General features: G+C 40.7%; 1 protein-coding gene across 1 annotated transcript in view; it reads left to right on the top strand.

Annotated features, from left to right (window-relative positions):
• Positions 1-14,619, top strand: part of NADK2 (NAD kinase 2, mitochondrial) — a 298,406-nt gene that overhangs the window by 71,568 nt on the left and 212,219 nt on the right. The gene's annotated exons all lie outside the window — the stretch shown is intronic.

Below are 14,619 nucleotides of genomic sequence, written 5' to 3'. Positions count from 1 at the left end.
GCCCCTTATACATATTACATCACTATAGAGCCTCTTATACACATTATGCTAGGTAGAGTCCCATATACACATTATGTCAGGTAGAGCCCAAACACTTCCACTTCTCTCACTGTGGACCACACGGAGATGACACGCGATCTGCCCATCACTTCCTGTTGTAATCAACACAGCGGGCAGCGCTGCAGCTGTCACCGGCAATGCACACACGGCCAGCCAATTGGGGTAAATGCAGATGGTGCGTCCACACAAAAACTGCTTGCTGTGCAAGGCACCGTTTGCACTACCCAAGTTACGGCCGTGCCCAAACTATCTACACTTTGTAAAGCACAAAGTTTTGTCTTCTACCGAGTCACTTAATTTTCATTACTTTTTTGAAGCCACCATTATTTAAGAATTTCCACATCAGTTTAATTTTACATATCATATGTATTATATGCATCATGTTATGGTGAGAGGCTTGCATTCTGTACACACACACAAAATGTATATATATATATATATATATATATATATATATATTTTTTTTTATATATAAATAGTGAAGAATAGGAGCGCCAAAAATATATATAATATCATCCAAACTAAAATACTGATTATGAAATGGCACTACTTATCTAACATGGTAATCTTCAGTCAAATGACCACCAATAGAGTGATATGAAATAGAAAGCAGAAATGCAACATAGTGTGTACCATTTTTTACCACAATTTAAACAAACAGACTGAGTTGTATAAAATCTTTTTTGGGGACGTGCCTAACTAATAATCCACAGCCAGGGATAATAAAAGGTTTAAAAATGTTTATACAACAATGACATACAGATGGTAGAAAACCAAACGTACAAGATTAAAAATATATTTGAGCTTATCTGTCCATTAATGGGGTTCAGGTACAGCAATCCCAATGCTAATACTGACTTAAAGTGATTTATCTTTACCTCTAAATACATTTCATGCTTCATCTCATTTGCTTGCATTAAAAAGATGTTGATATAGGAACTGAATCTAACCACATCTCATGAGGACAGCTTGTTTTATATGAGCATGAGTCGGTTGGTTTGACAAAATTCTTCATATCTAGGAGACTGACAGTCACTTTGCGGACCTTAAAAGTTAAAATTATATGCCAGGGTTCGGGTTAATGGTAAAGACTCGCACCTCTTCCACATCAATAACGGTACACGTCAGGGGTGTCCTTTGTCTCCGTTAATTTTTGCTATGACCATCGAACCCCTGGCGTGTATGGTTAGGGCTAATCCTGATATTAAGGGTATCACTGTCGGCGACGAGGAGTTCAAATTGTCATTATTTGCAGACGATGTTCTATTAACTCTGTCTTCTCCCAACATTTCTATCCCCAACCTATTTAAAACCCTATCGTCATACTCTCATTATTCAGGATATCGTATTAATTATTCCAAATCGGAGGCCCTCCCCTTGCATCTTAGTGAGGATACCAGATCTCTCCTAGCTGTTAACTTTAATTTTGCTTGGCGCTCCAAAAAAATTAAATACTTAGGCGTGTTCATCACGAACTCCTACGACTCTCTATACTCTGAGAATTTTCCAGCCTTATTTAAGTGCATAGAGTCGGACTTCCAGGCATGGAACAAGCAGATTATAGCCTGGTTTGGACGGATAGTCTCAGTAAAGATGAACATCCTACCCAGGCTCTTATATCTGATCCAAACAATTCCAGTACGCATCCCCGCTGAGGCTCTTTGCCGAATGCAGAGACTCTTCTTAAAATTTATATGGTCTGGTAAACCTCCTAGAATTAGGACCTCTACTCTGGTACGTGACCCACTAGCTGGAGGCAGAGGTTTGCCGGACATTCGTAAATACTACCATGCAACTCACCTGAGCCAGGCAGTCGCCTGGTTTTCCTTAACGCCCCACCTACCCTGGATTCGTATCGAACGTTTAGCGGCTGGGGTCTCCACTTTGGTTTCCCTACTTACGCCGACCAAATCAATACGGACAATGCAAGCGTGTCCCCCTTCCACTAAATTCACCTGCTCCCTGTGGTGTTTCTGCATTCGGCATTATGGTTTATCCTCTTTCCCTTCGCCCATCACCTCCATTTGGGATAACCAGGATTTCCCCCCTGGTTCCACCTTACGGTCCCATCCGTGGTTCTACCTGAGCCCGCGCCCGGGACTGGTGTTTGATTTCATAGAAGGTTCCTCCTGGCGCTCCCTTCATTCTCTACGAGACAAATATGATATCCCTCAACCTGTATTTTATGAGTACTTACAAATTCGTTCTTTTTTGAGCTCCCTTCCAAAATCCCAAGTCATACGTCAACTCACCCCCCTGGAACGTTTGTGTATTTATTCTCCCATGCGGCAGGGTATTATCTCCATACTTTATGGTCTACTACGTTCTCTGAAGGCAGCGAACATACTTCCCCATGAGCGTAAATGGGAACAGGACCTTGGCCCACCCCCTGCAGAGGACTCATGGGAAATCATCAGGCAAAATGTAGCCCAGTCCTCAATTTCCTCCTTAGTGAAGGAAAATTCCTATAAAGTCTATACTAGATGGTATCGGGTCCCTGCAACACTGCATAAGATTTTTCCCGGGTCGTCCCCATTGTGTTGGCGCGGGTGCGGCCAGACTGGAGACTTTAAGCACATCTGGTGGTCCTGCCCCAAAATATGCACGTTCTGGGCCCAGGTGGAAACCCTCATTGGCTCCATTTTCCACTCGCAAGTAGCATTGGGCCCTTGGTCGGCCCTCCTGGGCCTACCTTTGTCCAACTTAGACACCCAGGCGAGCAGTCTGGTACTCCAAATTCTACACGCCGCCAGATGTGTGATAGCTAAAAATTGGAAAAAAACCACTCCCCCTCCTAGGAGCATGTTGATAGCTAAAATATGGCATATTTCCATGATGGAGAAAATCACGGCCTCCTTACGGGACAGGTCAGAGAAATATAGGAGGATATGGGATCCTTGGTTCACCTATACTATGCCCTCTACTGCCGGAGTGTGATACCCTCCGTCAAATGGGTCTCAATAAGCAAACGAGGTATTATACTGTCCACAGTTGTAAAGTTGGTAAAGATTGCAGTTAGGGGGTGCTACCTCCCACGACATGACTCTACCTTGTATGTTGCTATGATGATCCCCCACTCTCCCATCCCCCCTTCCCCTTTCTTCCTCTCTCTCTTATTCTCTTCTTCTTTGATTCTCTCCTTCCATCCTTCTCTTTACTTTTCGTTCAAACATAGAAAAATTGTTGTCGATATATATATATGGTATTGATGATGTATTTCCCTGTTGATGTTACATTTGGTTATTCCCCATGGGATAACATGTATGTGATTTTGAATATTTCATTTGGAGTCATCATCTCCTGTTTGTCTTGTACCAGCATATTCGACTTCTCTTCAATAAAAATATTAAATTAAAAAAAAAAAAAAGTTAAAATTATATTTCTGTCATTCACATTTAAAAAAAATAAATTACAAAATTTTGACAGCTCATCTTTGTTGCCTCTCCACGTAAATAAAATGTCATCTATATACCTCCTCCAGGACATTAGGGCCAAAACGTACTAATATTCGTGTTTGTGTCGGTTTGTGTAGTGTTTAAACTCGTCTTGTATCGGGTGCATTTTCATGCAACTTTTTGAAACTATATACGCCAAGTTACTAAGCATTCGAGTTTATTGTTTTCGTGTTTTCCAATGTCGATGCCAGTCATTTATTTTTGGCACATTTACGGCCGTCATTGTCGTTTGCATATGTGTTTTTGCTGGGTTTTTTTCTAAGTTAAACGCGGCAGGGTTTTTTTTTCCTGCGGCCGCATTTTCACTTTAAGTTTTGTTTTTCATCCCCGTTCGTGATTGGTTGTGTTTCAGATGGTAGGAGTGTCTGTGCGCAACCATATAAATATGCCCCAAACCGTCCGCACCTCGTGGGTTTAGTTAGTGGTGAGGAGGGAGGTTGTGCTGTGGAGGTTGGTGAGTAGTTGGTTTGGTGAGGAGTTTTGTGGGCGATTTCTGAGTGTAGTATTGTGTTTGAAAGTAGTCTTGTTTTTTGTGGTTTTGTCTCATTTTTGGTCCAAGTATTTTTTATTTATAGTCCCTTGTCAGTGTGTGTGTGTGTGTGTGTGTGTGTGTGTGTGTGTGTGTGTGTGTGTGTGTGTGTGTGTGTGTGTGATTTGTGCAGTGGTAGTGGAGGAGTGTGTTGTTTGTCTTTTTATTTTTCTGTGTTAAGTGTTTAGACACACAATTATGTGTGACTCAGAGGTGGGTGAGGTGGAGGGTGTGAGTGAGGGGGAGGAGGTCGGTCAGGTGGAGGAGGTGTGTGTGAGTGAGGTTAGTGAGGTGGAGGAGGTGGATGAGGTTGCTGCAGCAGCCTCAAGTGATAGTGACAGTCAGAGTGCTCCGCAGCCACGCACCACTGCTAAGACTGGGCGGAATGTCAAGTTTAGTTATGCTGAAAATGTGGCATTGGTGCGGGAGCTGATGAAGTATCAGCGGCAGCTATTTGGGCCTGAGTCCGCCAAGGTGCCAACACGGAAGAAGACGGCGTTGTGGGCGAAAGTTGTTGCTGCTGTCAATAGTGAGGGGGTGGTCAAGCGGACGGAGGACACGTGCCGCAAACGGTACTATGACATAAAGCGACGTGTCAAGTCCAAAATGGCCAAGGAGGCAAAGTCGGCTCGAAAAACCGGTGGTGGGCAGCCCTATATTGCAAGATATCTGGACTATGAGGAGCCCATGCGGAGTGTAATACCTCCTGAAGTAGTCTCTGCAACCCATGTCCGGAATTCAGATAGGCCCAGGAAGAATGGTGAGCATGTGTATTTGCATTAACATTCTATGACCTTATTTCTTTTTTTTTTTTTTTTTCAAATGTGTGTCATGTGACATTGCATATTACTCCCATCTTCAAGTGTGTGTCAGCAAATAAAAAATTTTTGGTAATGTTTTCTACAAAAGCCAATGTAACATCTTACTTTATTGTATGTCATGTGTTTTTTTTCTGTATATTTTCCATGTGTAGTTTGGACTTGGTGTGTCATTGAATTGTCCAGCAATAATGTTTTCCTTTAGCACAATTTTTTAGTTTTTAATTTGGACTATGTTTTATATGTAGGTTATCCATGTGCAATGTTGCAAAAACAGTGGTTGTCATGTTAGAGGCTGGAGTAGTGGGAAGTGGTTTGGAAACCACTTACATGTGTACTGTCATTATTACTGAATGTAATAATTTGTTTTAAAAACCCACTATTTGTTTGTTGAGTTTGAGTCTGTATTTGTACCCTGACACAATACTGCAGTTTTTTGTTTGTTTTGTTTTTTGGCTCATATAGTGGTAATGTGTGTTTGGAGTGCCACATCACAGAGCAATTTCTATATTGCATCTGCAATTTTTTTTCCTTTCATTACAAAATTAAGATGTGTGTGTTTTTGTTGTTAGTGTATGTATTTTTGTTGTTAGTGTATGTATTTAAACTTGTGTCCTATGTCTGTGTCCTGTACATGCTTTCCTGTGTTGCACTTTCCATAGTGCATATGGCTATTGGACAATGTTTATTGTTTTATGTAGTGTTTTTTTGGTTTACGGTCCTTATGGTTTTTTTTTATAATAAAACAAGCATTTTTTAAATAATTAATGTTTATAAGCATAATGGGTGGATCTATCAACAATAGCATGAATACATGAGATTTTATTTTGGTTTTACAGTGTTGGAAAAAAGCAGTACTGGTCGTCCTACAGTAACTCCCATGACATCTGATGATGATGATGACGCTGCGGAAGCAGGTAAAGTGTCCATTGTAGCATAGGGTATGTTTGTAAAGGAATGGCCATAACAAAATTTAACTTTCAATACTAGGTCCATCAAAAGAAGTCTGGAGCAGCAGAAGTCGGACTTCTGTAACACAACACACAAAAAAAAAAAGGGCAGCAAAGAAAGCAAGGTCTGATGTCCAGGGCCAACCACAGCAGGCTACCCCACCACGAAGATTATCGACAGTGTGTTCGGTCCCCCCACTCCAAATTTTGGACACACCTCCAAGACGTGAACCACACTCCCCTCATCTTGATTGTGGGTATCAAACTGAAATAAATTTAATACATTTGAGTTCGTAATAAAACTTTTACTTAAACGCATTAAGTCAAAACACATCAAAATCTGATATACTTACCAAAGTCAGTAAAACATGAAATGGAATCCTAGCAAAATGGCCTTGTCCACATCCTATAAAGATATGTATGTCCACTTCAGCCATACAGTAGCACATTGTGTGGAAGATGCTGCAACAGAAACTCATGTGTTAGCTTGGCAAATAGTAAGGTTGTTTAACAAATTATCACATGTGTGTTTGACCTAACATTGCCAAATACATATAAAAACATTACTATGTTTTTTTTTTGGAAAAGCTATAAGGTAACACATTATGGATTACAATGTGTTTTTATGGTGGAGTATGTCTGATATACAATAAAACTAATGTGTTTGCTTTCACAATGAAGTAACCAGACACATTTGCCACAAACAGGCATATGTATGTATTGAAGTTATGAGTGATGATGTTGCTAGGCAGGATATCTGAAAGAAACAGTTAATGACATGTGTTCCATGTGTAGTGATTTGTTTTAATTTTTCAAACATATGGATAGCTAACGGATACTTTTTTCAAATTTCAGCTTCTAGTCCTGGTAACAGCATCCCTCCGCAACAACAGCAACACAGTGACATGGATGAGACAATCATGTTAGAAATCCAGCCATTAAGCCAAGGAATCAGGCCCCCAGCACCTGTGAGTACACCACCACAGCAAATCACACCACCACCACAACACAGCCCAACCACACCAGTAACACAAGGCCCTGATCACGTGTTTTGGAGCATTTGCGCTAGACAGCAGGCCACTAATAAAGATTCCCTGCATAGGCAGACACAAATGTTTGCAAGCCTACCATGTCACCTCAGAAGAATAACCAGAAATATGAGTAGACAAAATGAACAAACCACGAGAATTGGCAATACCATGGAACTCATGGGTGCAGACATTACACAGGTCATGGGCAACTTACAGCGCATAATGGAAGAACAATGCTGCTACACGTGAACTCAATGCCACCCTCACTAACCTCAATGAAACACTCAGATCCATGCACCAACAGCAAACAAGCAGCAGTTCAGGTACGACTACTCCAAATATCACGCCAGTGTCCTCACCACCAAGGCGCTCCACCAGAGCACGCCAACACGACAGTGGTAAAGGCAAAGGCCAGTCCAAGCAGCCAACACCAAATAGATAAAAATTAGATACACCGATCTCTGTATAGAGAAGAAAATAAACACAGTTAGTAAGTGTAGGTTTTTCACAATATATATAACACCACCTTGACAATTTGTTGAACATCATTAATTATAAGTGTTACAAACAACAACAGGATTTTGGCCAACACATTTATTCTTTCACATCTTAAATTTTTTTGTGAGGAGGAGAAAGTTATTGGATCTGCACATTGATGTTAGCATGCAGTAACCAGACCACTTGATTTTTTTCTAATCATTACTCTTTCTAGATTCCAATCATTCTCATATCCTGCAGGCAGACTAATTAGCAGCCATGCAGAATGTATTTAGCATACAGTAACAAGACCACTTGATTTTTTTCTAATCATTACTCTTTCTAGATTCCAATCATTCTCATATCCTGCAGGCAGACTAATTAGCAGCCATGCACAATGTATTTAGCATCCAGTAACAAGACCACTTGATTTTTTTCTAATCATTACTCTTTCTAGATTCCAATCATTCTCATATCTTGCAGGCAGACTAATTAGCAGCCATGCAGAATGTATTTAGCATGCAGTAAGAAGACCACTTGATTTTTTTCTAATCATTACTATTTCTAGATTCCAATCATTCTCATATCCAGCAGGCAGACTAATTGGCAGCCATGCAGATTCATCCATGACCAATACAAATTACAATGTGTTTGTTAACTCTTTTACCTTTCTTCTGTATACAACATTACAAGAATAACACAATTGAGTTGGCTAAAAAGGTCATAATATGTTGTAATAGCATTTAGATAATTCATTGCCAAAATGAATGTCATTATTGTTGTGCCATGTTTGTGTGTGTTAAAAATGAGTAATCAGTTTAGTACACATGATGCAGAAACAAATAAATGGTATTCGCATTTAATGAGCACAAATAATGTGCATAATAATGAATGTATGTGGGAAACTGTATTGACTTACAAATCAGCAAGTTTACTGCAGCAAACATTACAAATTACATTGTTTTATGATACTAAGTTTGTGTCCCTTAAATATGATGGAGCATCACACATAGGGACACATGTATTCCTCAAGGCTAACATATTATATGTGGAGGAGTGTTTCATTAGGACACAGGTTCTCTAACTCGGTCCTCAGGACCCCACACAGTGCATGTTTTGCAGGTCTCCACACAGAATCACAAGTGACATAATTATCTCCACCTGTTCAACTTTTAAAATGTGTCTGTGAGTAATTCATACACCTGTGCTCCTACTGGGTTACCGCAAAACATGCACTGTTTGGGGTCCTGAGGGACGAGTTTGAGACCCTGTGCATTAGGACGTTACACACAATCTTAAAGTAAAATACTAAAACAAATACTTTGTGGATTATGTGTGCTTGTAATAAGTTATCAGTGCAAGTTTAATAACACTTATCCAGACTTCATGCATGCCACTCATAATCTGTTTTGAGTTGTAAAATAAACACAATACACATGCTACATTTGTTTTGCATAAAACGAGGGTATGTTTGTATGTCTCAAGGAGACAGACACATTCTGAGTGTTTGTTTTTAAAAGAAAAATGGGACAACATATATTAATGCTTACATAACAAATGAAAGAAGCAAACAAAACTTGCCTTAAAAAAAATATTTATGAGTTCTTGCCTAACCTGCCTCCCTACATCTGTACTCCAAGTATCACCAGATGTCTCTAATTCCTCTGCTTGCTGGCTGCTGTCTTCCTCCTCCTTCTCCTCCTCCTCAACATGTGGCAGATGTTGTTGCAAACACATGTTATGAAGAAAGCAGCAGCAGAACACAATTTGAGTCACCTTCAAGGGACTATACAACAAAAGGCCACCAGACTTATCCAGACACCGAAACCTAGATTTCAGCACACCAAAACATCTTTCTATCACATTCCACATGGACTTATGTGCATGATTGTAATTGTGTTCAGCAGGGGTATCAGGTCGGGACAATGGAGTTAGGAGGCAAGAGAAACAGCCATATATCCTCCATCACCTTAAAAAATATATAGTAACGTGATTCATGTTAAGACACAGCAACACATAAGTAACACACTGTGGGGCAGATGTATTAACCTGGAGAAGGCATAAGGAAGTGATAAACCAGTGATATGTGCAAGGTAATAAAGGCAGCAGGCAAACAGATCCTAACTGATAATTGACATATTGGAGCTGATTGCCTGGTGCCGTTATCACCTTGCACATATCACTGGTTTATAACTTCCTTATGCCTTCTCCAGGTTAATACATCTGGCCCTGTATTTGGACAAAGTATACACATGCCTACACATATCAAATTACATACCCAGCAGCCACCCATCTCTCATTTGTCCGTCCTCAAACTTATCAAAGAGGGATGACTGACTGAGGATGAGGGAGTCATGGCAGCCCCCAGGGTAACCAGCAACAACACTCATTATTTTGAGATTTGCATCACAAACCACCTGCACATTTGTGGAGTGCTCTAGATGTCGATTGGTATAGATGTGCTGCCTGCCCCTAGGTGGTCTCAGCTGAATGTGTGTGCAATCTATGGCTCCAAGCACATTGGGCATGCCAGCCAGCTCATAGAAATCTACCCTGGCGGCATGCCACTGAGACTCCTGGGTGGGGAAGCAGATTGAGGCATCGATGTGGGGCTGCAAAACAGCCAACACCTGTGTGTATATTTGAAAGAAAATAAAACATGAGATTTTTGGACAGAACTGGCCACCGACAGTAATTAAAACCAAACAAAAACAGAGGAGGTAGTTAGGTATACATCACCTGTGTTAATATTCTCGTAAATGAGGGCTGTGAGATTCCTATGACATCCCCAGACACAGCCTGAAAGCTGCCAGTAGCCATAAAGTGCAACACAGCCAGGAGTTTGTGCAGGCCTGAGACAGAGCGAGAGCATGCTGTCTCAGAGTCTAGGCCCAGTTTGACAAGGTCATACAGACGGAAAATGTTGTTACGATTTAGACGGAACATCTGTATGACCCTATCATCGGACAATGCGTTCAAGTTTAAACGCCCCCTAAAAAAACGAGGCCTGCGCAGCCTCCGTGGAACCTGTACAACCTGCTGACCATGTTCAGTTTGTTGGCCCTGGTTACTTACAGGCTGATGTCTGAGTCTGAGGAATCCCACAGCACACAAAATATCACTGGTCCACAGTCCTGCTGCCATTTCTGAGTGTAGGTGGATTGAAATGGGCCTAAGATCCTTTTATAGGCATCCTAATTCAGGTGTGAGTGATTTGTTAGTTGCAACACATGTAAACACGCCTGGAAAAAGCAGGTCTATTTTTTTACCGCTTTTTTAACGAATCGCAAAAAAATACGTTCGTATTTCTGAACTTTGTCATTCAAACCATTACGAATAGTCCAAACACTGCCGAGATTGGTGCTTAGTGAATTCCCGTGTTGGGACTTAGAAAAAAAAACACAAATCGGACAAACACGATTTTTTTGTAAATATTGGCCTAGGTCTAATTCAAGCACAAGCTACAGATGACTTTCTTTTGGCTTACTCCTGGTGCAGAGACTAAGTCCTGAACTGAATTATTAGGGATGGTCTCCTGTATGGCTATGTATGGACTGCGTAGTGGATAGGAAGTCTATATCTGGCAATAGGTACTTCCCTGTAGTTGATTAATTGAAACTGTATGGGGGTATAAATATTTGCTCTAGGTCAGTCACTCTTTATGCATTGAAATATATGGTATAGAAATGCATTGGGAAGGCGATGGTCTGAGAGGATGGTTTGGAGAAAACCTGTGTAATTGCAGCAACGGTGTTGGGGATGCCTGGTTGTAATATCTCTGTGCCTTGTTTGTCTGCTTATTTCTAGTAGACATATTTACATGGTGAGAGTCCATTCTGTACCCTTTTTATTTATTTGTATTTTTTTCTGTGCAATAAAATGGTGTTACACAATGCCAGTTTTTATTTTATGTTGATGGAGGTTGGATGCTACCAGGGACAGAGGTGGAAGAGGGATTTGGTGGTGTTATTATCATGCAAGGTCTAGCCTTCTCCCGCTTATGCCATCTTTGTCTACCATAGCAGTAGATTTTCTATTCTGGTACGAGACTCATCTACACAGAGTTTAAGTACACAATTATTTAAAGTGACTTTACAGTATTACACTATTCTTTTTTGTTTTTCTTTTCATACTTGTGGAGACACATGGTTCTATATTAAGGAAGACGGGCAGTATATCTCCATTGAGGATTTCTGTTCAGGGTGAACCAGTCAATGCCTGTGGACCTATTGGTGATATCGTTAATGAATAGCATTATTTACACTTCTGAAAATGAAAAAGCAGGAGATTGACTTCTAGCTGCACGGTGTGTTACTTTCAGACTATTATTGGGACAAAACAATCCCTAGACGTTTTCAAATTCGGAATTCACTAACAATAGGATGGCACAATCCCCAATTCTATCGGAAATGGGCTGCTGTCCTTAATAAAGCCTAAATTTTATTAGTCATTGAGGAGGCTACTCATGAGTTTACGACAGAGGGAAGATCAAAGTGCTTGAATCCACCTGCATGGGCAAAATAACCAGCACTGAAGTAACATCTATAATTTGCATACTATAAAATGATACAGAGCTGCTGATTGGTTGATGGGACAACTTCTCCACTGGCTCACTTCTCCGCTCTTATCACTGCTTAGTAAATGTCCCCCTTGATTTTAAGGCTAATAAGTACACTGCAGTAACTCAGTACTATGAAGAAATCAGAGTCTATCAATGGGCTAGCAATCAACAGTCTCGTTTTAAACAAGGATGCTCTAAATATCAACAGTAGACCAAAATGATTTCCACTAGAAACAGATATTTTGAGTGGTACTTCTCAGAGTGATTACGAAGTAGCCACCATTAGCAAGTCTGTCAGTAAGAGCCATGTCCCTTTAGGCGTCAAGACAGGGGCGTAACGGGTTGCCATGACAGAAGAAGAACCCGAAGGGGATAACAGTACGAGAGGGAAAGAAAGAATGTAAAAAGCAAGAAATAATATACAACTTGTCCTCTAGACCTGATACTGAAACTAAAGTGCTACAAAGGGGATTGAGCTTTTTTCCCACAAATGTCCATCGAAGCTTTGAAAGTAAAATTGACCTATCACGATTCAATAGACAACTACGTCTTAAAGAACTTTTTTAACAATAAAAAAGATAATCCTAATCCTTTGTAGAATTTTTTTGTCCTATGAAATTTAAATCACAGTTTGATCCTATAAGGAGTTGTACAAGTCCTATTCCTTATGTAATTTAAGTATTAGCCAACAATCCTGTAAAGGTCAATAATAACCTTACGGCAGAGGAGAGAATAGCTTTAAGGACGTTTTCGACTTGTATAGATATCGCAATCCGTCCCTCTGATAAAGGGGGCAGAATTGTTATTTAAGATATTAAGATTATAAATCAGAAGCCGATCAACAAATAATTGACTGTAACACCTATTTAAAATTATCTCATGACTGCACAGATATATATATATATATGGCAGAATTAGCAGTGGTATTAGAGCGAGCAGTCTATGGTGGTCATTCCGGGTTGATCACATGTAGCAACTTTTTGCTGCTCGTGCGATCAACTTGACGCTGCTTTTGGGGGAGTGTATTTTAGCATAGCAGGGCTGCGATCGCTTGTGCAGCCCTGCTAAACAAGACCAGGGTCAGGCCTACTTACCCTGTGCGACGGATCCAGCAACGAAGGTCCCGGGATTGACGTCAGACATCCACCCTCCAAACGCCTGGACATGCCTGCATTCGGATCACCACGCCCAGAAAACGGTGAGTAGACGCCCCGGAACGCCTCCTCCCTATCAATCTTCTTGCGATCGCACTAGCGATCACTTTCTTCTTTGTTCTGGCTGCTGCCCGGCAGCAGATGTCGCCGAGCAACAGCGCGCATACGCATTGCGGCTGCCGCGCATGAGCAGTTCTGACCCGTTCGCACCGCAGCAAAGAATCGCTGACGTTCAATCGTACCTCACCGTGATTCCCCCTTTTACCACGTTTCACGTTTTCTTGATTATTTCTTTCAATCAGTGGTGCAAAATGAAGACACATATCTGAAAGACACATCCACTTTACTAGAAAAGTTAAGGAACATAAAATAAATACCACAGGAGTGCTAGCTATGCACAGCTGACGTTGACACTCTCTACACCAATATTCCTCACAAAGGAGGCATTGTGGAAGTGGAACGACTAATTTCTCAAAATCCACTATACAAAGAACCTGCTTTAACTCTGTCCCTGAAGTAACTTGACATGGTGTTGACAAGAAATTATTTTCTGTTCAATAAAGAGTATTTTGTGTAGATCCTTGGCTGTGCGATGGGCTCTCCAGTAGCCCCCGCATATGCTAATTCTTTCATGTTCAGATTGGAACAGAGAGTCTTTGGAAATATACAATATCGTTCTAGCCTCTGTTTATACACTCACTATAATGACAATGTGTTTTTATTGTGGTCAGGTACGAGGAAGTAATTTGAGGACATGATGGTTTAAATTAACACACAAGATGTTAATATTACATTTACTTATTATATATCTGATATACATTTTTGAGTGTGAGTATATGTGATGGTGAATTGAAAATGTACACCGACTTGTAGTGATAGACAAGATGAGACTTCACAAAAGGACTGCGTGATGGTCAAATTTTTACAAAGAGGGTTCACTAATACACTGTTACGTGAAGCAAGATGTAAAGCAATGGCTGAACCCAGATTTAGAAAAGGAGGTAATCCCCGAACAAGGAAAGTAGCTAATGCATTAATCTTTGTAAATCAATAGTCCACTGCAAGTAACCGTTTGACAGCCAGAGCAAAGAGGACTTGGCCAATAATACAAGCAGATCAAGATCAGTCATCTATATTGAAAACAGGTATTTTACCTTGTTGTAAAAGGGGCAGGAACATCAGGGATCTAGTAGTGCATACTGATATATCAGACTTTTCCCTTCAGCTTCTAAACCAGTGGTTTTCAAACTGTGTGCCTAGGCATCCTGGGGAGCCTCTGGGTACTTGCAAAGGAGCCCTGGGTTGGTGGTCCAGGACCAATGCAAATTATTTATGTTCAATGATATAGACAAAATCAGGGCTGGTGGCTGTCAATCATAATCTATGTGGAAAAACAGAAGTGAAACTTATCCCTCACCACATAACTGACCCTAAGGATGACATATAAACACAATTTACTTAACAGATAAACACCCCTGGTTCCTTTGTAGCACCTTGCCTCTATTGCCATGACACATATACATAGTATATATATATCCACACACATGCACACATATACACACACACTAGCCATTTTCTCATTAT

This window comes from Pseudophryne corroboree, chromosome 1, assembly GCF_028390025.1.
Source record: "Pseudophryne corroboree isolate aPseCor3 chromosome 1, aPseCor3.hap2, whole genome shotgun sequence".
Classification (NCBI taxonomy): Eukaryota; Metazoa; Chordata; class Amphibia; order Anura; family Myobatrachidae; genus Pseudophryne; species Pseudophryne corroboree.
The sequence above is the reverse complement of the archived record's forward strand: the minus strand, read 5'-3'. Positions and strand labels throughout refer to the sequence as shown.